Source organism: Hyla sarda, chromosome 1 (assembly GCF_029499605.1).
Source record: "Hyla sarda isolate aHylSar1 chromosome 1, aHylSar1.hap1, whole genome shotgun sequence".
Lineage (NCBI taxonomy): Eukaryota > Metazoa > Chordata > Amphibia > Anura > Hylidae > Hyla > Hyla sarda.
The window spans coordinates 259109492-259132599 of NC_079189.1; the positions used below are offsets into that span (position 1 = coordinate 259109492).

The following is a 23108-nucleotide window of genomic DNA, read 5'->3' on the forward strand; positions in this document are numbered from 1 at the left end:
AAGTCGTGTAGATGTCAACGGCCATCCTAAGCTGAACGCGCCTGCTCTCCTCAGATCGCAGACTGCTACCCAGCTTAGGGCCCGGTAAGTACCAGCATGCGAGACTGGCTGGGAATCCCAGGTGTTGTTGACATTTTGCTCTGTAACCGCCTTCCGCTCCGATTCCGAAAAGGATTTATTGATGCTTAAATCCACAGTATACAGGGTGTGAAGCCGTCTACGGCTATCCTAAGCTGAATGTGCCTGTTCTTGTCAGATCGCAGACTGCTGCCCGGCAAGTACGGGCATGGGAGACTGGCTGGCGATCCAAGGTGCTATTGACATTTTGCTCTGTTGCCGCCTTCCTCTCCGATTCCGAAAAGGATTTATTGATGCTTAAATGTACAGTATGAAAAGCATGAAGCTGTCAATGGCCATCCTAAGCTGAACGCGCCTTCTCTCGTCAGATCGCAGACTGCTACCCAGCTTAGGGCCCGGTAAGTACTGGCATGGGAGACTGGCTGGGAATCCCGGGTGCCGTTGCCATTTTGCTCTATTGCTGCCTTCCGCTCCGATTCTCGAAAATAATTTATTGATGCTTAAATCCACAGTATACAAGGTGTGAAGCTGTCGACGGCCATCCTAAGCTTAACGCGCCTGCTCTTGTCAGATCGCAGACTGGTACAGATCTTAGGGCCCGGTTAGTACCGGCATGGGACACTGGCTGGGAATCCCGGCTGCCGTTGACATTTTGCTCTTTTGCCGCCTTCCGTTCCGATTCCGGAAAGGATTTATTGATGCTTAAATGCACAGTATAAAGGGCAAGAAACTGTCAACGGCCATCCTAAGCTGAATGCGCCTGCTCTTGTCAGGTTGCAGACTGCTACCCAGCTTAGGGCCCGGTAAGTACCAGCATGGGAGACTGGCTGGGAATCCCGGGTGCAGTTGCCATTTTGCTCTGTTGCCGCCTTCCGTTCCGATTCCGAAAAGGATTTATTGATGCTTAAATCCACAGTATACAGGGTGTGAAGCCGTCTACGGCTATCCTAAGCTGAATGCGCCTGTTCTTGTCAGATCGCAGACTGCTGCCCGGCATGTACGGGCATGGGAGACTGGCTGGCAATCCAAGGTGCTATTGACATTTTGCTCTGTTGCCGCCTTCCTCTCCGATTAAAAAAATTATTTATTGATGCTTAAATCCATAGTATACAAGGTGTGAAGATGTCAACGGCCATCCTAAGCTGAACGCGCCTGCTCTCGTCAGATCGCAGACTGCTACGCAGCTTAGGGCCCAGTAAGTATTGGCATGGGAGACTGGCTGGGAATCCCGGGTGCAGTTGCCATTTTGCTCTGTTGCCGCCTTCCGTTCCGATTCCGAAAAGGATTTATTGATGATTAAATGCACAGTATAAAAAGCATGAAGCTGTCAATGGCCATCCTAAGCTGAACTCGCCTGCTCTTGTCAGATTGCAGACTGCTACCCAGCTTAGGGCCCGGTAAGTACTGGCATTTGAGACTGGCTGGGAATCCCGGGTGCTGTTGACATTTTGCTCTATTGCTGCCGTTGACATTTTGCTCTGTTGCCGCCTTCCGTTCCGATTCCGAAAAGGATTTATTGATGCTTAAATGCACAGTATAAAGGGCGAGAAGCTGTCAACGGCCATCCTAAGCTGAACGCGCCTGCTCTCGGCAGATCGCAGACTGCTACCCAGCTTAGGGCCCGGTAAGTACCAGCATGGGAGCCTGGCTGGGAATCCCAAGTATTGTTGACATTTTGCTCTGTTGCCGCCTTCCGCTCCGATTCCGAAAAGGTTTTATTGATGCTTAAATCCACAGTATACACGGTGAGACAATGTCTACGGCCATCCTAAGCTGAATGTGCCTGTTCTCGTCAGATCGCAGACTGCTACCCAGCTTAGGGCCTGGTAAGTACCAGCATGGGAGACTGGCTGGGAATCCCGGGTGCAGTTAACATTTTAATCTGTTGCCGCCTTCCGCTCCGATTCGGAAAAGGATTTATCGATGCTTAAATGCACAATATACAGGGTGTGAAGCTGTCAACGGCCATCCTAAGCTGAACGCGCCTGCGCTCGTCAGATCGCAGACTGCTACCCAGCTTAGGGCCCGGTAAGTACCAGCATGGGAGACTGGCTGGGAATCCCAGGTGTTGTTGACATTTTGCTCTGTAGCCGCCTTCCGCTCCGATTCCGAAAAGGATTTATTGATGCTTAAATCCACAGTATACAGGGTGTGAAGCCGTCTACGGCTATCCTAAGCTGAATGTGCCTGTTCTTGTCAGATCGCAGACTGCTGCCCGGCAAGTACGGGCATGATAGACTGGCTGGCAATTTAAGGTGCTATTGCCATTTTGCTCTGTTGCCGCCTTCCTCTCCGATTCCGAAAAGGATTTATTGATGCTTAAATGCACAGTATAAAAAGCATGAAGCTGTCAATGGCCATCCTAAGCTGAACGTGCCTGCTCTCGTCAGATCGCAGACTGCTACCCAGCTTAGGGCCCGGTAAGTACTGGCATGGGAGACTGGCTGGGAATCCCGGGTGCCGTTGACATTTTGCTCTATTGCTGCCTTCCGCTCCGATTCCGAAAAGAATTTATTGATGCTTAAATTCACAGTATACAAGGTGTGAAGCTGTCGACGGCCATCCTAAGCTTAACGCGCCTGCTCTCGTCAGATCGCAGACTGGTACAGATCTTAGGGCCCGGTAAGTACCGGCATGGGACACTGGCTGTTAATCCCAGCTGCCGTTGACATTTTGCTCTGTTGCCGCCTTCCGTTCCGATTCCGAAAAGGATTTATTGATGCTTAAATGCACCGTATAAAGGGCAAAAAGCTGTCAACGGCCATCCTAAGCTGAACGCGCCTGCTCTCGTCAGATCACAGACTGCTACCCAGCTTAGGGCCCGGTAAGTACCAGCATGGGAGACTGGCTGGGAATCCCAGGTGTCGTTGACATTTTGCTCTGTTGCCGCCTTCCGCTCAGATTCCGAAAAGGATTTATTGATGCTTAAATCCACAGTATACAAAGCGTGAAGCTGTCAACGGCCATCCTAAGATGAATGCGCCTGTTAACGTCAGATCGCAGACTGCTACCCAACTTCGGGCCTGGTAAGTAACATCATGGGAGACTGGCTGGGAATCCCGAGTGCAGTTGACATCTTGCTCTGTTTCTGCTCCGATTCCGAAAATTATTTATTGATGCTTAAATCCACAGTATACAAAGTGTGAAGCTGTCAACGGCCATCTTAAGCTGAACGCGCCTGCTCTTGTCAGATCGCAGACTGCTAACCAGCTTAGGTCCTGGTAAGTACCAGCATGGGAGACTGGCTGGGAATCCCGGGTGCAGTTGACATTTTAATCTGTTGCCGCCTTCCGCTCCGATTTGGAAAAGGATTTATTGATGCTTAAATCCACAATATACAGGGTTTGAAGCTGTCAACGGCAATCCTAAGCCTGAACGTGCCTGCTCTCCTCAGATCGCAGACTGCTGCCCGTCAGTTACCGGCATGGGAGACTGGCTGGCAATCCAAGATGCCATTGATATTTTGCTCTGTTGCCGCCTTCCTCTCCGATTAATAAAAATATTTATTGATGCTTAAATCCACAATATACAAGGCGTGAAGATGTCAACGGCCATCCTAAGCTGAACGTGCCTGCTCTCGTCAGATCGCAGACTGCTACCCAGCTTAGGGCCCGGTAAGTACCAGCATGGGAGACTGGCTGGGAATCCCAGGTGTTGTTGACATTTTGCTCTGTAGCCGCCTTCCGCTCCGATTCCGAAAAGGATTTATTGATGCTTAAATCCACAGTATACAGGGTGTGAAGCCGTCTACGGCTATCCTAAGATGAATGTGCCTGTTCTTGTCAGATCGCAGACTGCTGCCCGGCAAGTACGGGCATGGGAGACTGGCTGGCAATCCAAGGTGCTATTGCCATTTTGCTCTGTTGCCGCCTTCATCTCCGATTCCGAAAAGGATTTATTGATGCTTAAATGCACAGTATAAAAAGCATGAAGCTGTCAATGGCCATCCTAAGCTGAACGTGCCTGCTCTCGTCAGATCGCAGACTGCTACCCAGCTTAGGGCCCGGTAAGTACTGGCATGGGAGACTGGCTGGGAATCCCAGGTGCCGTTGACATTTTGCTCTATTGCTGCCTTCCGCTCCGATTCCGAAAAGAATTTATTGATGCTTAAATCCACAGTATACAAGGTGTGAAGCTGTCGACGGCCATCCTAAGCTTAACGCGCCTGCTCTCGTCAGATCGCAGACTGGTACAGATCTTAGGGCCCGGTAAGTACCGGCATGGGACACTGGCTGTTAATCCCAGCTGCCGTTGACATTTTGCTCTGTTGCCGCCTTCCGTTCCGATTCCGAAAAGGATTTATTGATGCTTAAATGCACAGTATACAAAGTGTGAAGCTGTCAACGGCCATCCTAAGCTGAACGCGCCTGCTCTCGTCAGATCGCAGACTGCTACCCAGCTTAGGGCCTTGTAAGTACCAGCATGGGAGACTGGCTGGGAATCCCGGGTGCAGTTGACATTTTAATCTGTTGCCGCCTTCTGCTCCGATTCGGAAAAGGATTTATTGATGCTTAAATGCACAGTATAAAGGGCGTGAAGCTGTCAACGGCCATCCTAAGCTGAACACGCCTGTTCTCGTCAGATTGCAGACTGCTACCCAGCTTAGGGCCCGGTAAGTACCAGCATGGGAGACTGGCTTGGAATCTCAGGTGTTGTTGGCATTTAGCTTTGCAGCTCTGTAGACATTTTGCTCCGATTCCGAAAAGGATTTATTGATGCTTAAATCCACAGTATACAGGGTGTGAAGCCGTCTACGACTATCCTAAGCTGAATGCGCCTGTTCTTGTCAGATCGCAGACTGCTGCCCGGCAAGTACGGGCATGGGAGACTGGCTGGCAATCCAAGGTGCTATTGACATTTTGCTCTGTTGCCGCCTTCCTCTCCGATTAAAATAAATATTTATTGATGCTTAAATCCACAGTATACAAGGCGTGAAGATGTCAATGGCCATCCTAAGCTGAACGCGCCTGCTCTCGTCAGATCGCAGACTGCTACCCAGCTTAGGGCCCGGTAAGTACTGGCATGGGAGACTGGCTGGGAATCCCGGGTGCCGTTGACTTTTTGCTCTATTGCTGCCTTCCGCTCCGATTCCGAAAATAATTTATTGATGCTTAAATCCACAGTATACAAAGTGTGAAGCTGTCAACGGCCATCCTAAGCTGAACGCGCCTGCTCACGTCAGATTGCAGACTGCTACCCAGCTTAGGGCCTGGTAAGTACCAGCATGGGAGACTGGCTGGGAATCCTGGGTGCAGTTGACATTTTAATCTGTTGCCGCCTTCCGCTCCGATTCGGAAAAGGATTTATTGATGCTTAAATCCACAATATACAGGGTGTGAAGCGGTCAACGGCCATCCTAAGCCTGAACATGCCTGCTCTCCTCAGATCGCAGACTGCTGCCCGGCAGATACCGGCATGGGAGACTGGCTGGCAATCCAAGGTGCCATTGACATTTTGCTCTGTTGCCGCCTTCCTCTCCGATTAATAAAAATATTTATTGATGCTTAAATCCACAATATACAAGACGTAAAGATGTCAACGGCCATCCTAAGCTGAACGCGCCTGCTCTTGTCAGATCGCAGACTGCTACCCAGCTTAGGGCCCAGTAAGTACCGGCATGGGAGACTGGCTGGGAATCCCGGGTGCAGTCGACATTTTGCTCTGTTGCCGCCTTCCGTTCCGATTCCGAAAAGGATTTATTGATGCTTAAATGCACAGTATAAAAATCATGAAGCTGTCAATGGCCATCCTAAGCTGAACGCGCCTGCTCTCGTCAGATCACAGACTGCTACCCAGCTTAGGGCCCGGTAAGTACTGGCATGGGAGACTGGCTGGGAATCCCGGTTGCCATTGACATTTTGCTCTATTGCTGCCTTCCGCTCCGATTCCGAAAATAATTTATTGATGCTTAAATCCACAGTATACAAGGTGTGAAGCTGTCGACGGCCATCCTAAGCTTAACGCGCCTGCTCTCGTCAGATCGCAGACTGGTACAGATCTTAGGGACCGGTAAGTACCGGCATGGGAGACTGGCTGGGAATCCCGGCTATCGTTGACATTTTGCTCTGTTGCCGCCTTCTGTTCCGTTCCGATTCCGAAAAGGATTTATTGATGCTTAAATGCACAGTATACAAAGTGTGAAGCTGTCAACGGCCATCCTAAGCTGAACGCGCCTGCTGTCGTCAGATCGCAGACTGATACCCAGCTTAGGGCCTGGTAAGTACCAGCATGGGAGACTGGCTGGGAATCCCGGGTGCAGTTGACATTTTAATCTGTTGTCGCCTTCCGCTCAGATTCGTAAAAGGATTTATTGATGCTTAAATGCACAGTATAAAGGTCGTGAAGCCTTCAACGGCCATCCTAAGCTGAACGCGCCTGCTCTCGTCAGATCGCAGACTGCTACCCAGCTTAGGGCCCGGTAAGTACCAGCATGGGAGACTGGCTGGGAATCCCAGGTGTTGTTGACATTTTGCTCTGTAGCCGCCTTCCGCTCCGATTCCGAAAAGGATTTATTGATGCTTAAATCCACAGTAGACAGGGTGTGAAGCCGTCTACGGCTATGCTAAGCTGAATGTGCCTGTTCTTGTGAGATCGCAGACTTCTGCCCGGCAAGTACGGGCATGGGAGACTGGCTGGCAATCCAAGGTGCTATTGACATTTTGCTCTGTTGCCGCCTTCCTCTCCGATTCCGAAAAGGATTTATTGATGCTTAAATGCACAGTATAAAGGGCGTGAAAGCTGTCAACGGCCATCCTAAGCTGAACGCGCCTGCTCTCGTCAGAGCGCAGACTGCTACCCAGCTTAGGGCCCGGTAAGTACCAGCATGGGAGACTGGCTGGGAATATCAGGTGTTGTTGACATTTTGCTCTGTAGCTCTGTAGACATTTTGCTCCGATTCCGAAAAGGATTTATTGATGCTTAAATCCACAGTATACAGGGTGTGAAGCTGTCTACGGCTATCCTAAGCTGAATGCGCCTGTTCTTGTCAGATCGCAGACTGCTGCCCGGCAAGTACGGGCATGGGAGACTGGCTGGCAATCCAAGGTGCTATTGAAATTTTGCTCTGTTGCCGCCTTCCTCTCCGATTAAAAAAATTATTTATTGATGCTTAAATCCACAGTATACAAGGCGTGAAGATGTCAACGGCCATCCTAAGCTGAACGCGCCTGCTCTCGTCAGATCGCAGACTTCTACGCAGCTTAGGGCCCGGTAAGTACTGGCATGGGAGACTGGCTGGGAATCCCGGGTGCTGTTGACATTTTGCTCTGTTGCCGCCTTCCGTTCCGATTCTGAAAAGGATTTATTGATGCTTAAATGCACAGTATAAAGGGCGAGAAGCTGTCAACGGCCATCCTAAGCTGAACGCGCCTGCTCTCGTCAGATCGCAGACTGCTACCCAGCTTAGGGCCTGGTAAGTACCAGCATGGGAGACTGGCTGGGAATCCCAAGTGTCGTTGACATTTTGCTCTGTTGCCGCCTTCCGCTCCGATTCCGAAAAGGATTTATTGATGCTTAAATCCACAGTATACAGGGTGTGAAGATGTCTACGGCCATCCTAAGCTGAATGCGCCTGTTCTCGTCAGAGTGCAGACTGCTACCCAGCTTCGGGCCTGGTAAGTACCAGCATGGGAGACTGGCTGGGAATCCCGTGTGCAGTTGACAATTTACTCTGTCTCTGTTCCGATTCCAAAAATTATTTATTGATTCTTAAATCCACAGTATACAAAGTGTGAAGCTGTCAACCACCATCATAAGCTGAATGCGCCTGCTCTCATCAGATCGCAGACTGCTACCCAGCTTAGGGCCTGGTAAGTACCAGCATGGGAAACTGGCTGGGAATCCCGGGTGCAATTGACATTTTAATCTGTTGCCGCCTTCCGCTCCGATTCGGAAAATGATTTATTGATGCTTTAATCCACAATATACAGGGTGTGAAGCTGTCAACGGCCATCCTAAGCCTGAACGTGCCTGCTCTCATCAGATCGCAGACCGCTGCCCGGCAGATACCGGCATGGGAGAGTGGCTGGCAATCCAAGGTGCCATTGACATTTTGCTCTGTTGCCGCCTTCCTCTCCGATTAATAAAAATATTTATTGATGCTTAAATCCACAATATACAACGCGTAAAGATGTCAACGGCCATCCTAAGCTGAACGCGCCTGCTCTCGTCAGATCGCAGACTGCTATCCAGCTTAGGGCCCAGTAAGTACCGGCATGGGAGACTGGCTGGGAATCCCGGGTGCAGTTGACATTTTGCTCTGTTGCCGCCTTCTGTTCCGTTCTGATTCCGAAAAGGATTTATTGATGCTTAAATGCACAGTATACAAAGTGTGAAGCTGTCAACGGCCATCCTAAGCTGAACGCGCCTGCTGTCGTCAGATCGCAGACTGATACCTAGCTTAGGGCCTGGTAAGTACCAGCATGGGAGACTGGCTGGGAATCCCGGTTGCAGTTGACTTTTTAATCTGTTGCCGCCTTCCGCTCCGATTCGGAAAAGGATTTATTGATGCTTAAATGCACAGTATAAAGGGCATGAAGCAGTCAACGGCCATCCTAAACTGAACGCGCCTGCTCTCGTCAGATCGCAGACTGCTACCCAGCTTAGGGCCCGGTAAGTACCAGCATGGGAGATTGGCTGGGAATCCCAGGTGTTGTTGACATTTTGCTCTGTAGCCGCCTTCCGCTCCGATTCCGAAAAGGATTTATTGATGCTTAAATCCTTAGTATACAGGGTGTGAAGCAGTCTACGGCTATTCTAAGCTGAATGTGCCTGTTCTTGTCAGATCACAGACTGCTGCCCTTCAAGTACGGGCATGGGAGACTGGCTGGCAATCCAAGGTGCTATTGACATTTTGCTATGTTGCCGCCTTCCTCTCTGATTCCGAAAAGGATTTATTGATGCTTAAATGCACAGTATAAAGGGCAAGAAGCTGTCAACGGCCATCCTAAGCTGAACGCGCCTGCTCTGGTCAGATCGCAGACTGCTACCCAGCTTAGGGCCCGGTAAGTACCAGCATGGGAGTCTGGCTGGGAATATCAGGTGTTGTTGACATTTTGCTCTGTAGCTCTGTAGACACTTTGCTCCGATTCCGAAAAGGATTTATTGATGCTTAAATCCACAGTATCCACAGTATACAGGGTGTGAAGCCGTCTACGGCTATCCTAAGCTGAATGTGCCTGTTCTTGTCAGATCGCAGACTGCTGCCCGGCAATTACGGGCATGGGAGACTGGCTGGCAATCCAAGGTGCTATTGTCATTTTGCTCTGTTGCCGCCTTCCTCTCCGATTAAAAAAAATATTTATTGATGCTTAAATCCACAGTATACAAGGTGTGAAGATGTCAATGGCCATCCTAAGCTGAACGCGCCTGCTCTCGTCAGATCGCTGACTGCTACGCAGCTTAGGGCCCAGTAAGTACCGGCATGGGAGACTGGCTGGGAATCCCGGGTGCAGTTGACATTTTGCTCTGTTGCCGCCTTCCGTTCCGATTCCGAAAAGGATTTATTGATGCTTAAATGCACAGTATAAAAAGCATGAAGCTGTCAATGGCCATCCTAAGCTGAACGCGCCTGCTCTCGTCAGATCGCAGACTGGTACAGATCTTAGGGCCCGGTAAGTACCGGCATGGGACACTGGCTGGGAATCCTGGCTGCCGTTGACATTTTGCTCTGTTGCCGCCTTCCGTTCCGATTCCGAAAAGGATTTATTGATGCTTAAATGCACAGTATAAAGGGCGAGAAGCTGTCAACGGCCATCCTAAGCTGAACGCGCCTGCTCTTGTAAGATCGCAGACTGCTACCCAGCTTCGGGCCTGGTAAGTACCAGCATGGGAGACTGGCTGGGAATACCGGGTGCAGTTGACATTTTGCTCTGTTTCTGCTCCGATTCCGAAAATTATTTATTGATGCTTAAATGCACAGTATACAAAGTGTGAAGCTGTCAACGGCCATCCTAAGCTGAACGCGCCTGCTCTCGTCAGATCGCAGACTGCTACCCAGCTTAGGGCCTGGTAAGTACCAGCATGGGAGACTGGCTGGAATCCCGGGTGCAGTTGACATTTTAATCTGTTGCCGCCTTCCGCTCCGATTCGGAAAAGGATTTATTGATGCTTAAATCCACAATATACAGGGTGTGAAGCTGTCAACGGCCATCCTAAGCTGAACGTGTCTGCTTTCCTCAGATCGCAGACTGCTGCCCGGCAGATTCCGGCATGGGAGACTGGCTGGCAATCCAAGGTGCCATTGACATTTTGCTATGTTGCCGCCTTCCTCTCCGATTAATAAAAATATTTATTGATGCTTAAATCCACAATATACAAGGCGTGAACATGTGAACGGCCATCCTAAGCTGAACGCGCCAGCTCTCGTCAGCTCGCAGACCGCCACCCAGCCTAGGGCCCAGTAAGAACCGGCATGGGAGACTGGCTGGGAATCCCGGGTGCAGTTGACATTTTGCTCTGTTGCCGCCTTCCGTTCCGATTCCGAAAAGGATTTATTGATGCTTAAATCCACAGTATAAAAATCATGAAGCTGTCAATGGCCATCCTAAGCTGAACGTGCCTGCTCTTGTCAGATCGCAGACTGCTACCCAGCTTAGGGCCCAGTAAGTATTGGCATGGGACACTGGCTGGGAATCCCGTGTGCAGTTGACAATTTACTCTGTCTCTGTTCCGATTCCGAAAATTATTTATTGATTCTTAAATCCACAGTATACAAAGTGTGAAGCTGTCAACCGCCATCATAAGCTGAATGCGCCTGCTCTCATCAGTTCGCAGACTGCTACCCAGCTTAGGGCCTGGTAAGTACCAGCATGGGAGACTGGCTGGGAATCCCGGCTGCAATTGACATTTTAATCTGTTGCCGCCTTCCGCTCCGATTTGGAAAATGATTTATTGATGCTTTAATCCACAATATACAGGGTGTGAAGCTGTCAACGGCCATCCTAAGCCTGAACGTGCCTGCTCTCATCAGATCGCAGACCGCTGCCCGGCAGATACCGGCATGGGAGAGTGGCTGGCAATCCAAGGTGCCATTGACATTTTGCTCTGTTGCCGCCTTCCTCTCCGATTAATAAAAATATTTATTGATGCTTAAATCCACAATATACAACGCGTAAAGATGTCAACGGTCATCCTAAGCTGAACGCGCCTGCTCTCGTCAGATCGCAGACTGCTTTCCAGCTTAGGGCCCAGTAAGTACCGGCATGGGAGACTGGCTGGGAATCCCGGGTGCAGTTGACATTTTGCTCTGTTGCCGCCTTCTGTTCCGTTCCGATTCCGAAAAGGATTTATTGATGCTTAAATGCACAGTATACAAAGTGTGAAGCTGTCAACGGCCATCCTAAGCTGAACGCGCCTGCTGTCGTCAGATCGCAGACTGATACCTAGCTTAGGGCCTGGTAAGTACCAGCATGGGAGACTGGCTGGGAATCCCGGTTGCAGTTGACTTTTTAATCTGTTGCCGCCTTCCGCTCCGATTCGGAAAAGGATTTATTGATGCTTAAATGCACAGTATAAAGGGCATGAAGCAGTCAACGGCCATCCTAAACTGAACGCGCCTGCTCTCGTCAGATCGCAGACTGCTACCCAGCTTAGGGCCCGGTAAGTACCAGCATGGGAGATTGGCTGGGAATCCCAGGTGTTGTTGACATTTTGCTCTGTAGCCGCCTTCTGCTCCGATTCCGAAAAGGATTTATTGATGCTTAAATCCTTAGTATACAGGGTGTGAAGCCGTCTACAGCTATTCTAAGCTGAATGTGCCTGTTCTTGTCAGATCACAGACTGCTGCCCGGCAAGTACGGGCATGGGAGACTGGCTGGCAATCCAAGGTGCTATTGACATTTTGCTATGTTGCCGCCTTCCTCTCTGATTCCGAAAAGGATTTATTGATGCTTAAATGCACAGTATAAAGGGCAAGAAGCTGTCAACGGCCATCCTAAGCTGAACGCGCCTGCTCTGGTCAGATCGCAGACTGCTACCCAGCTTAGGGCACGGTAAGTACCAGCATGGGAGACTGGCTGGGAATATCAGATGTTGTTGACATTTTGCTCTGTAGCTCTGTAGACACTTTGCTCCGATTCCGAAAAGGATTTATTGATGCTTAAATCCACAGTATCCACAGTATACAGGGTGTGAAGCCGTCTACGGCTATCCTAAGCTGAATGTGCCTGTTCTTGTCAGATCGCAGACTGCTGCCCGGCAAGTACGGGCATGGGAGACTGGCTGGCAATCCAAGGTGCTATTGACATTTTGCTCTGTTGCCGCCTTCCTCTCCGATTAAAAAAAATATTTATTGATGCTTAAATCCACAGTATACAAGGTGTGAAGATGTCAATGGCCATCCTAAGCTGAACGCGCCTGCTCTCGTCAGCTCGCAGACCACCACCCAGCCTAGGGCCCAGTAAGAACCGGCATGGGAGACTGGCTGGGAATCCCGGGTGCAGTTGACATTTTGCTCTGTTGCCGCCTTTCGTTCCGATTCCGAAAAGGATTTATTGATGCTTAAATCCACAGTATAAAAATCAAGAAGCTGTCAATGGCCATCCTAAGCTGAACGTGCCTGCTCTCGTTGGATCGCAGACTGCTACCCAGCTTCGGGCCCGGTAAGTATTGGCATGGGACACTGGCTGGGAATCCTGGTTGCCGTTGACTTTTTGCTCTATTGCTGCCTTCCGCTCCGATTCCGAAAAGAATTTATTGATGCTTAAATCCACAGTATACAAGGTGTGAAGCTGTCGACGGCCATCCTAAGCTTAACGCGCCTGCTCTCGTCAGATCGCAGACTGGTACAGATCTTAGGGCCCGGTAAGTACCGGCATGGGACACTGGCTGGGAATACCGGATGCCGTTGACATTTTGCTCTGTTGCCGCCTTCCATTCTGATTCCGAAAAGGATTTATTGATGCTTAAATCCACAGTATACAGGGTATGAAGATGTCTACGGCCATCCTAAGCTGAATGCACCTGTTCTCGTCAGATCGCAGACTGCTACCCAGCTTCGGGCCTGGTAAGTACCAGCATTCGAGACTGGCTGGGAATCCCGGGTGCAGTTGACATTTTGCTCTGTTTCTGTTCCGATTCCGAAAATTATTTATTGATGCTTAAATCCACAGTATACAAAGTGTGAAGCTGTCAACGGCCATCCTAAGCTGAACGCGCCTGCTCACGTCAGATTGCAGACTGCTACCCAGCTTAGGGCCTGGTAAGTACCAGCATGGGAGACTGGCTGGGAATCCTGGGTGCAGTTGACATTTTAATCTGTTGCCGCCTTCCGCTCCGATTCGGAAAAGGATTTATTGATGCTTAAATCCACAATATACAGGGTGTGAAGCGGTCAACGGCCATCCTAAGCCTGAACATGCCTGCTCTCCTCAGATCGCAGACTGCTGCCCGGCAGATACCGGCATGGGAGACTGGCTGGCAATCCAAGGTGCCATTGACATTTTGCTCTGTTGCCGCCTTCCTCTCCGATTAATAAAAATATTTATTGATGCTTAAATCCACAATATACAAGACGTAAAGATGTCAACGGCCATCCTAAGCTGAACGCGCCTGCTCTTGTCAGATCGCAGACTGCTACCCAGCTTAGGGCCCAGTAAGTACCGGCATGGGAGACTGGCTGGGAATCCCGGGTGCAGTCGACATTTTGCTCTGTTGCCGCCTTCCGTTCCGATTCCGAAAAGGATTTATTGATGCTTAAATGCACAGTATAAAAATCATGAAGCTGTCAATGGCCATCCTAAGCTGATCGCGCCTGCTCTCTTCAGATCACAGACTGCTACCCAGCTTAGGGCCCGGTAAGTACTGGCATGGGAGACTGGCTGGGAATCCCGGTTGCCATTGACATTTTGCTCTATTGCTGCCTTCCGCTCCGATTCCGAAAATAATTTATTGATGCTTAAATCCACAGTATACAAGGTGTGAAGCTGTCGACGGCCATCCTAAGCTTAACGCGCCTGCTCTCGTCAGATCGCAGACTGGTACAGATCTTAGGGACCGGTAAGTACCGGCATGGGAGACTGGCTGGGAATCCCGGCTATCGTTGACATTTTGCTCTGTTGCCGCCTTCTGTTCCGTTCCGATTCCGAAAAGGATTTATTGATGCTTAAATGCACAGTATACAAAGTGTGAAGCTGTCAACGGCCATCCTAAGCTGAACGCGCCTGCTGTCGTCAGATCGCAGACTGATACCCAGCTTAGGGCCTGGTAAGTACCAGCATGGGAGACTGGCTGGGAATCCCGGGTGCAGTTGACATTTTAATCTGTTGTCGCCTTCCGCTCAGATTCGGAAAAGGATTTATTGATGCTTAAATGCACAGTATAAAGGTCGTGAAGCCGTCAACGGCCATCCTAAGCTGAACGCGCCTGCTCTCGTCAGATCGCAGACTGCTACCCAGCTTAGGGCCCGGTAAGTACCAGCATGGGAGACTGGCTGGGAATCCCAGGTGTTGTTGACATTTTGCTCTGTAGCCGCCTTCCGCTCCGATTCCGAAAAGGATTTATTGATGCTTAAATCCACAGTAGACAGGGTGTGAAGCCGTCTACGGCTATGCTAAGCTGAATGTGCCTGTTCTTGTGAGATCGCAGACTTCTGCCCGGCAAGTACGGGCATGGGAGACTGGCTGGCAATCCAAGGTGCTATTGACGTTTTGCTCTGTTGCCGCCTTCCTCTCCGATTCCGAAAAGGATTTATTGATGCTTAAATGCACAGTATAAAGGGCGTGAAGCTGTCAACGGCCATCCTAAGCTGAACGCGCCTGCTCTCGTCAGAGCGCAGACTGCTACCCAGCTTAGGGCCCGGTAAGTACCAGCATGGGAGACTGGCTGGGAATATCAGGTGTTGTTGACATTTTGCTCTGTAGCTCTGTAGACATTTTGCTCCGATTCCGAAAAGGATTTATTGATGCTTAAATCCACAGTATACAGGGTGTGAAGCTGTCTACGGCTATCCTAAGCTGAATGCGCCTGTTCTTGTCAGATCGCAGACTGCTGCCCGGCAAGTACGGGCATGGGAGACTGGCTGGCAATCCAAGGTGCTATTGAAATTTTGCTCTGTTGCCGCCTTCCTCTCCGATTAAAAAAATTATTTATTGATGCTTAAATCCACAGTATACAAGGCGTGAAGATGTCAACGGCCATCCTAAGCTGAACGCGCCTGCTCTCGTCAGATCGCAGACTTCTACGCAGCTTAGGGCCCGGTAAGTACTGGCATGGGAGACTGGCTGGGAATCCCGGGTGCTGTTGACATTTTGCTCTGTTGCCGCCTTCCGTTCCGATTCTGAAAAGGATTTATTGATGCTTAAATGCACAGTATAAAGGGCGAGAAGCTGTCAACGGCCATCCTAAGCTGAACGCGCCTGCTCTCGTCAGATCGCAGACTGCTACCCAGCTTAGGGCCTGGTAAGTACCAGCATGGGAGACTGCCTGGGAATCCCAAGTGTCGTTGACATTTTGCTCTGTTGCCGCCTTCCGCTCCGATTCCGAAAAGGATTTATTGATGCTTAAATCCACAGTATACAGGGTGTGAAGATGTCTACGGCCATCCTAAGCTGAATGCGCCTGTTCTCGTCAGCGTGCAGACTGCTACCCAGCTTCGGGCCTGGTAAGTACCAGCATGGGAGACTGGCTGGGAATCCCGTGTGCAGTTGACAATTTACTCTGTCTCTGTTCCGATTCCGAAAATTATTTATTGATTCTTAAATCCACAGTATACAAAGTGTGAAGCTGTCAACCACCATCATAAGCTGAATGCGCCTGCTCTCATCAGATCGCAGACTGCTACCCAGCTTAGGGCCTGGTAAGTACCAGCATGGGAAACTGGCTGGGAATCCCGGGTGCAATTGACATTTTAATCTGTTGCCGCCTTCCGCTCCGATTCGGAAAATGATTTATTGATGCTTTAATCCACAATATACAGGGTGTGAAGCTGTCAACGGCCATCCTAAGCCTGAACGTGCCTGCTCTCATCAGATCGCAGACCGCTGCCCGGCAGATACCGGCATGGGAGAGTGGCTGGCAATCCAAGGTGCCATTGACATTTTGCTCTGTTGCCGCCTTCCTCTCCGATTAATAAAAATATTTATTGATGCTTAAATCCACAATATACAACGCGTAAAGATGTCAACGGCCATCCTAAGCTGAACGCGCCTGCTCTCGTCAGATCGCAGACTGCTATCCAGCTTAGGGCCCAGTAAGTACCGGCATGGGAGACTGGCTGGGAATCCCGGGTGCAGTTGACATTTTGCTCTGTTGCCGCCTTCTGTTCCGTTCTGATTCCGAAAAGGATTTATTGATGCTTAAATGCACAGTATACAAAGTGTGAAGCTGTCAACGGCCATCCTAAGCTGAACGCGCCTGCTGTCGTCAGATCGCAGACTGATACCTAGCTTAGGGCCTGGTAAGTACCAGCATGGGAGACTGGCTGGGAATCCCGGTTGCAGTTGACTTTTTAATCTGTTGCCGCCTTCCGCTCCGATTCGGAAAAGGATTTATTGATGCTTAAATGCACAGTATAAAGGGCATGAAGCAGTCAACGGCCATCCTAAACTGAACGCGCCTGCTCTCGTCAGATCGCAGACTGCTACCCAGCTTAGGGCCCGGTAAGTACCAGCATGGGAGATTGGCTGGGAATCCCAGGTGTTGTTGACATTTTGCTCTGTAGCCGCCTTCCGCTCCGATTCCGAAAAGGATTTATTGATGCTTAAATCCTTAGTATACAGGGTGTGAAGCAGTCTACGGCTATTCTAAGCTGAATGTGCCTGTTCTTGTCAGATCACAGACTGCTGCCCTTCAAGTACGGGCATGGGAGACTGGCTGGCAATCCAAGGTGCTATTGACATTTTGCTATGTTGCCGCCTTCCTCTCTGATTCCGAAAAGGATTTATTGATGCTTAAATGCACAGTATAAAGGGCAAGAAGCTGTCAACGGCCATCCTAAGCTGAACGCGCCTGCTCTGGTCAGATCGCAGACTGCTACCCAGCTTAGGGCCCGGTAAGTACCAGCATGGGAGTCTGGCTGGGAATATCAGGTGTTGTTGACATTTTGCTCTGTAGCTCTGTAGACACTTTGCTCCGATTCCGAAAAGGATTTATTGATGCTTAAATCCACAGTATCCACAGTATACAGGGTGTGAAGCCGTCTACGGCTATCCTAAGCTGAATGTGCCTGTTCTTGTCAGATCGCAGACTGCTGCCCGGCAATTACGGGCATGGGAGACTGGCTGGCAATCCAAGGTGCTATTGTCATTTTGCTCTGTTGCCGCCTTCCTCTCCGATTAAAAAAAATATTTATTGATGCTTAAATCCACAGTATACAAGGTGTGAAGATGTCAATGGCCATCCTAAGCTGAACGCGCCTGCTCTCGTCAGATCGCTGACTGCTACGCAGCTTAGGGCCCAGTAAGTACCGGCATGGGAGACTGGCTGGGAATCCCGGGTGCAGTTGACATTTTGCTCTGTTGCCGCCTTCCGTTCCGATTCCGAAAAGGATTTATTGATGCTTAAATGCACAGTATAAAAAGCATGAAGCTGTCAATGGCCATCCTAAGCTGAACGCGCCTGCTCTCGTCAGATCGCAGACTGGTACAGATCTTAGGGCCCGGTAAGTACCGGCATGGGACACTGGCTGGGAATCCTGGCTGCCGTTGACATTTTGCTCTGTTGCCGCCTTCCGTTCCGATTCCGAAAAGGATTTATTGATGCTTAAATGCACAGTATAAAGGGCGAGAAGCTGTCAACGGCCATCCTAAGCTGAACGCGCCTGCTCTTGTAAGATCGCAGACTGCTACCCAGCTTCGGGCCAGGTAAGTACCAGCATGGGAGACTGGCTGGGAATACCGGGTGCAGTTGACATTTTGCTCTGTTTCTGCTCCGATTCCGAAAATTATTTATTGATGCTTAAATGCACAGTATACAAAGTGTGAAGCTGTCAACGGCCATCCTAAGCTGAACGCGCCTGCTCTCGTCAGATCGCAGACTGCTACCCAGCTTAGGGCCTGGTAAGTACCAGCATGGGAGACTGGCTGGAATCCCGGGTGCAGTTGACATTTTAATCTGTTGCCGCCTTCCGCTCCGATTCGGAAAAGGATTTATTGATGCTTAAATCCACAATATACAGGGTGTGAAGCTGTCAACGGCCATCCTAAGCTGAACGTGTCTGCTTTCCTCAGATCGCAGACTGCTGCCCGGCAGATACCGGCATGGGAGACTGGCTGGCAATCCAAGGTGCCATTGACATTTTGCTATGTTGCCGCCTTCCTCTCCGATTAATAAAAATATTTATTGATGCTTAAATCCACAATATACAAGGCGTGAACATGTGAACGGCCATCCTAAGCTGAACGCGCCAGCTCTCGTCAGCTCGCAGACCGCCACCCAGCCTAGGGCCCAGTAAGAACCGGCATGGGAGACTGGCTGGGAATCCCGGGTGCAGTTGACATTTTGCTCTGTTGCCGCCTTCCGTTCCGATTCCGAAAAGGATTTATTGATGCTTAAATCCACAGTATAAAAATCATGAAGCTGTCAATGGCCATCCTAAGCTGAACGTGCCTGCTCTTGTCAGATCGCAGACTGCTACCCAGCTTAGGGCCCAGTAAGTATTGGCATGGGACACTGGCTGGGAATCCCGTGTGCAGTTGACAATTTACTCTGTCTCTGTTCCGATTCCGAAAATTATTTATTGATTCTTAAATCCACAGTATACAAAGTGTGAAGCTGTCAACCGCCATCATAAGCTGAATGCGCCTGCTCTCATCGGATCGCAGACTGCTACCCAGCTTAGGGCCTGGTAAGTACCAGCATGGGAGACTGGCTGGGAATCCCGGCTGCAATTGACATTTTAATCTGTTGCCGCCTTCCGCTCCGATTTGGAAAATGATTTATTGATGCTTAAATGCACAGTATAAAGGGCGAGAAGCTGTCAACGGCCATCCTAAGCTGAACGCGCCTGCTCTTGTAAGATCGCAGACTGCTACCCAGCTTCGGGCCTGGTAAGTACCAGCATGGGACACTGGCTGGGAATCCCGTGTGCAGTTGACAATTTACTCTGTCTCTGTTCCGATTCCGAAAATTATTTATTGATTCTTAAATCCACAGTATCCACAGTATACAGGGTGTGAAGCCGTCTACAGCTATCCTAAGCTGAATGTGCCTGTTCTTGTCAGATCGCAGACTGCTGCCCGGCAAGTACGGGCATGGGAGACTGGCTGGCAATCCAAGGTGCTATTGACATTTTGCTCTGTTGCCGCCTTCCTCTCCGATTAAAAAAAATATTTATTGATGCTTAAATCCACAGTATACAAGGTGTGAAGATGTCAATGGCCATCCTAAGCTGAACGCGCCTGCTCTCGTCAGATCGCTGACTGCTACGCAGCTTAGGGCCCAGTAAGTACCGGCATGGGAGACTGGCTGGGAATCCCGGGTGCAGTTGACATTTTGCTCTGTTGCCGCCTTCCGTTCCGATTCCGAAAAGGATTTATTGATGCTTAAATGCACAGTATAAAAAGCATGAAGCTGTCAATGGCCATCCTAAGCTGAACGCGCCTGCTCTCGTCAGATCGCAGACTGGTACAGATCTTAGGGCCCGGTAAGTACCGGCATGGGACACTGGCTGGGAATCCTTGCTGCCGTTGACATTTTGCTCTGTTGCCGCCTTCCGTTCCGATTCCGAAAAGGATTTATTGATGCTTAAATGCACAGTATAAAGGGCGAGAAGCTGTCAACGGCCATCCTAAGCTGAACGCGCCTGCTCTTGTAAGATCGCAGACTGCTACCCAGCTTCGGGCCTGGTAAGTACCAGCATGGGACACTGGCTGGGAATCCCGTGTGCAGTTGACAATTTACTCTGTCTCTGTTCCGATTCCGAAAATTATTTATTGATTCTTAAATCCACAGTATACAAAGTGTGAAGCTGTCAACCGCCATCATAAGCTGAATGCGCCTGCTCTCATCAGATCGCAGACTGCTACCCAGCTTAGGGCCTGGTAAGTACCAGCATGGGAGACTGGCTGGGAATCCCGGCTGCAATTGACATTTTAATCTGTTGCCGCCTTCCGCTCCGATTTGGAAAATGATTTATTGATGCTTTAATCCACAATATACAGGGTGTGAAGCTGTCAACGGCCATCCTAAGCCTGAACGTGCCTGCTCTCATCAGATCGCAGACCGCTGCCCGGCAGATACCGGCATGGGAGAGTGGCTGGCAATCCAAGGTGCCATTGACATTTTGCTCTGTTGCCGCCTTCCTCTCCGATTAATAAAAATATTTATTGATGCTTAAATCCACAATATACAACGCGTAAAGATGTCAACGGTCATCCTAAGCTGAACGCGCCTGCTCTCGTCAGATCGCAGACTGCTTTCCAGCTTAGGGCCCAGTAAGTACCGGCATGGGAGACTGGCTGGGAATCCCGGGTGCAGTTGACATTTTGCTCTGTTGCCGCCTTCTGTTCCGTTCCGATTCCGAAAAGGATTTATTGATGCTTAAATGCACAGTATACAAAGTGTGAAGCTGTCAACGGCCATCCTAAGCTGAACGCGCCTGCTGTCGTCAGATCGCAGACTGATACCTAGCTTAGGGCCTGGTAAGTACCAGCATGGGAGACTGGCTGGGAATCCCGGTTGCAGTTGACTTTTTAATCTGTTGCCGCCTTCCGCTCCGATTCGGAAAAGGATTTATTGATGCTTAAATGCACAGTATAAAGGGCATGAAGCAGTCAACGGCCATCCTAAACTGAACGCGCCTGCTCTCGTCAGATCGCAGACTGCTACCCAGCTTAGGGCCCGGTAAGTACCAGCATGGGAGATTGGCTGGGAATCCCAGGTGTTGTTGACATTTTGCTCTGTAGCCGCCTTCTGCTCCGATTCCGAAAAGGATTTATTGATGCTGAAATCCTTAGTATACAGGGTGTGAAGCCGTCTACAGCTATTCTAAGCTGAATGTGCCTGTTCTTGTCAGATCACAGACTGCTGCCCGGCAAGTACGGGCATGGGAGACTGGCTGGCAATCCAAGGTGCTATTGACATTTTGCTATGTTGCCGCCTTCCTCTCTGATTCCGAAAAGGATTTATTGATGCTTAAATGCACAGTATAAAGGGCAAGAAGCTGTCAACGGCCATCCTAAGCTGAACGCGCCTGCTCTGGTCAGATCGCAGACTGCTACCCAGCTTAGGGCCCGGTAAGTACCAGCATGGGAGACTGGCTGGGAATATCAGGTGTTGTTGACATTTTGCTCTGTAGCTCTGTAGACACTTTGCTCCGATTCCGAAAAGGATTTATTGATGCTTAAATCCACAGTATCCACAGTATACAGGGTGTGAAGCCGTCTACAGCTATCCTAAGCTGAATGTGCCTGTTCTTGTCAGATCGCAGACTGCTGCCCGGCAAGTACGGGCATGGGAGACTGGCTGGCAATCCAAGGTGCTATTGACATTTTGCTCTGTTGCCGCCTTCCTCTCCGATTAAAAAAAATATTTATTGATGCTTAAATCCACAGTATACAAGGTGTGAAGATGTCAATGGCCATCCTAAGCTGAACGCGCCTGCTCTCGTCAGATCGCTGACTGCTACGCAGCTTAGGGCCCAGTAAGTACCGGCATGGGAGACTGGCTGGGAATCCCGGGTGCAGTTGACATTTTGCTCTGTTGCCGCCTTCCGTTCCGATTCCGAAAAGGATTTATTGATGCTTAAATGCACAGTATAAAAAGCATGAAGCTGTCAATGGCCATCCTAAGCTGAACGCGCCTGCTCTCGTCAGATCGCAGACTGGTACAGATCTTAGGGCCCGGTAAGTACCGGCATGGGACACTGGCTGGGAATCCTGGCTGCCGTTGACATTTTGCTCTGTTGCCGCCTTCCGTTCCGATTCCGAAAAGGATTTATTGATGCTTAAATGCACAGTATAAAGGGCGAGAAGCTGTCAACGGCCATCCTAAGCTGAACGCGCCTGCTCTTGTAAGATCGCAGACTGCTACCCAGCTTCGGGCCTGGTAAGTACCAGCATGGGAGACTGGCTGGGAATACCGGGTGCAGTTGACATTTTGCTCTGTTTCTGCTCCGATTCCGAAAATTATTTATTGATGCTTAAATGCACAGTATACAAAGTGTGAAGCTGTCAACGGCCATCCTAAGCTGAACGCGCCTGCTCTCGTCAGATCGCAGACTGCTACCCAGCTTAGGGCCTGGTAAGTACCAGCATGGGAGACTGGCTGGAATCCCGGGTGCAGTTGACATTTTAATCTGTTGCCGCCTTCCGCTCCGATTCGGAAAATGATTTATTGATGCTTAAATCCACAATATACAGGGTGTGAAGCTGTCAACAACCATCCTAAGCTGAACGTATCTGCTTTCCTCAGATCGCAGACTGCTGCCCGGCAGATACCGGCATGGGAGGCTGGCTGGCAATCCAAGGTGCCATTGACATTTTGCTATGTTGCCGCCTTCCTCTCCGATTAATAAAAATATTTATTGATGCTTAAATCCACAATATACAAGGCGTGAACATGTGAACGGCCATCCTAAGCTGAACGCGCCTGCTCTCGTCAGCTCGCAGACCGCCACCCAGCCTAGGGCCCAGTAAGAACCGGCATGGGAGACTGGCTGGGAATCCCAGGTGCAGTTGACATTTTGCTCTGTTGCCGCCTTCCGTTCCGATTCCGAAAAGGATTTATTGATGCTTAAATGCACAGTATAAAAATCATGAAGCTGTCAATGGCCATCCTAAGCTTAACGCGCCTGCTCTCGTCAGATCGCAGACTGGTACAGATCTTAGGGACCGGTAAGTACCGGCATGGGAGACTGGCTGGGAATCCCGGCTATCGTTGACATTTTGCTCTGTTGCCGCCTTCTGTTCCGATTCCGAAAAGGATTTATTGATGCTTAAATGCACAGTATACAAAGTGTGAAGCTGTCAACGGCCATCCTAAGCTCAACGCGCCTGCTGTCGTCAGATCGCAGACTGATACCCAGCTTAGGGCCTGGTAAGTACCAGCATGGGAGACTGGCTGGGAATCCCGGGTGCAGTTGACATTTTAATCTG

General features: G+C 50.0%; 13 pseudogenes; all 13 read left to right on the top strand.

Annotated features, from left to right (window-relative positions):
• Positions 1-2427: 2427 nt before the first annotated feature.
• LOC130330746 (5S ribosomal RNA) lies at positions 2428-2547 on the top strand (annotated as a pseudogene).
• A 284-nt stretch (positions 2548-2831) lies between these two features.
• Positions 2832-2951, top strand: LOC130352787 (5S ribosomal RNA; annotated as a pseudogene).
• Positions 2952-3621: 670 nt separating this feature from the next.
• Positions 3622-3741, top strand: LOC130346475 (5S ribosomal RNA; annotated as a pseudogene).
• A 272-nt stretch (positions 3742-4013) lies between these two features.
• Positions 4014-4133, top strand: LOC130323517 (5S ribosomal RNA; annotated as a pseudogene).
• Positions 4134-5017: 884 nt separating this feature from the next.
• LOC130352340 (5S ribosomal RNA) lies at positions 5018-5137 on the top strand (annotated as a pseudogene).
• A 1288-nt stretch (positions 5138-6425) lies between these two features.
• Positions 6426-6545, top strand: LOC130352126 (5S ribosomal RNA; annotated as a pseudogene).
• Positions 6546-6818: 273 nt separating this feature from the next.
• LOC130352095 (5S ribosomal RNA) lies at positions 6819-6938 on the top strand (annotated as a pseudogene).
• A 278-nt stretch (positions 6939-7216) lies between these two features.
• On the top strand, positions 7217-7336 carry LOC130317655 (5S ribosomal RNA; annotated as a pseudogene).
• An 82-nt stretch (positions 7337-7418) lies between these two features.
• LOC130352707 (5S ribosomal RNA) lies at positions 7419-7538 on the top strand (annotated as a pseudogene).
• A 6873-nt stretch (positions 7539-14411) lies between these two features.
• On the top strand, positions 14412-14531 carry LOC130320216 (5S ribosomal RNA; annotated as a pseudogene).
• Positions 14532-14803: 272 nt separating this feature from the next.
• Positions 14804-14923, top strand: LOC130352096 (5S ribosomal RNA; annotated as a pseudogene).
• Positions 14924-15201: 278 nt separating this feature from the next.
• Positions 15202-15321, top strand: LOC130317666 (5S ribosomal RNA; annotated as a pseudogene).
• An 82-nt stretch (positions 15322-15403) lies between these two features.
• On the top strand, positions 15404-15523 carry LOC130323331 (5S ribosomal RNA; annotated as a pseudogene).
• Positions 15524-23108: the final 7585 nt, after the last annotated feature.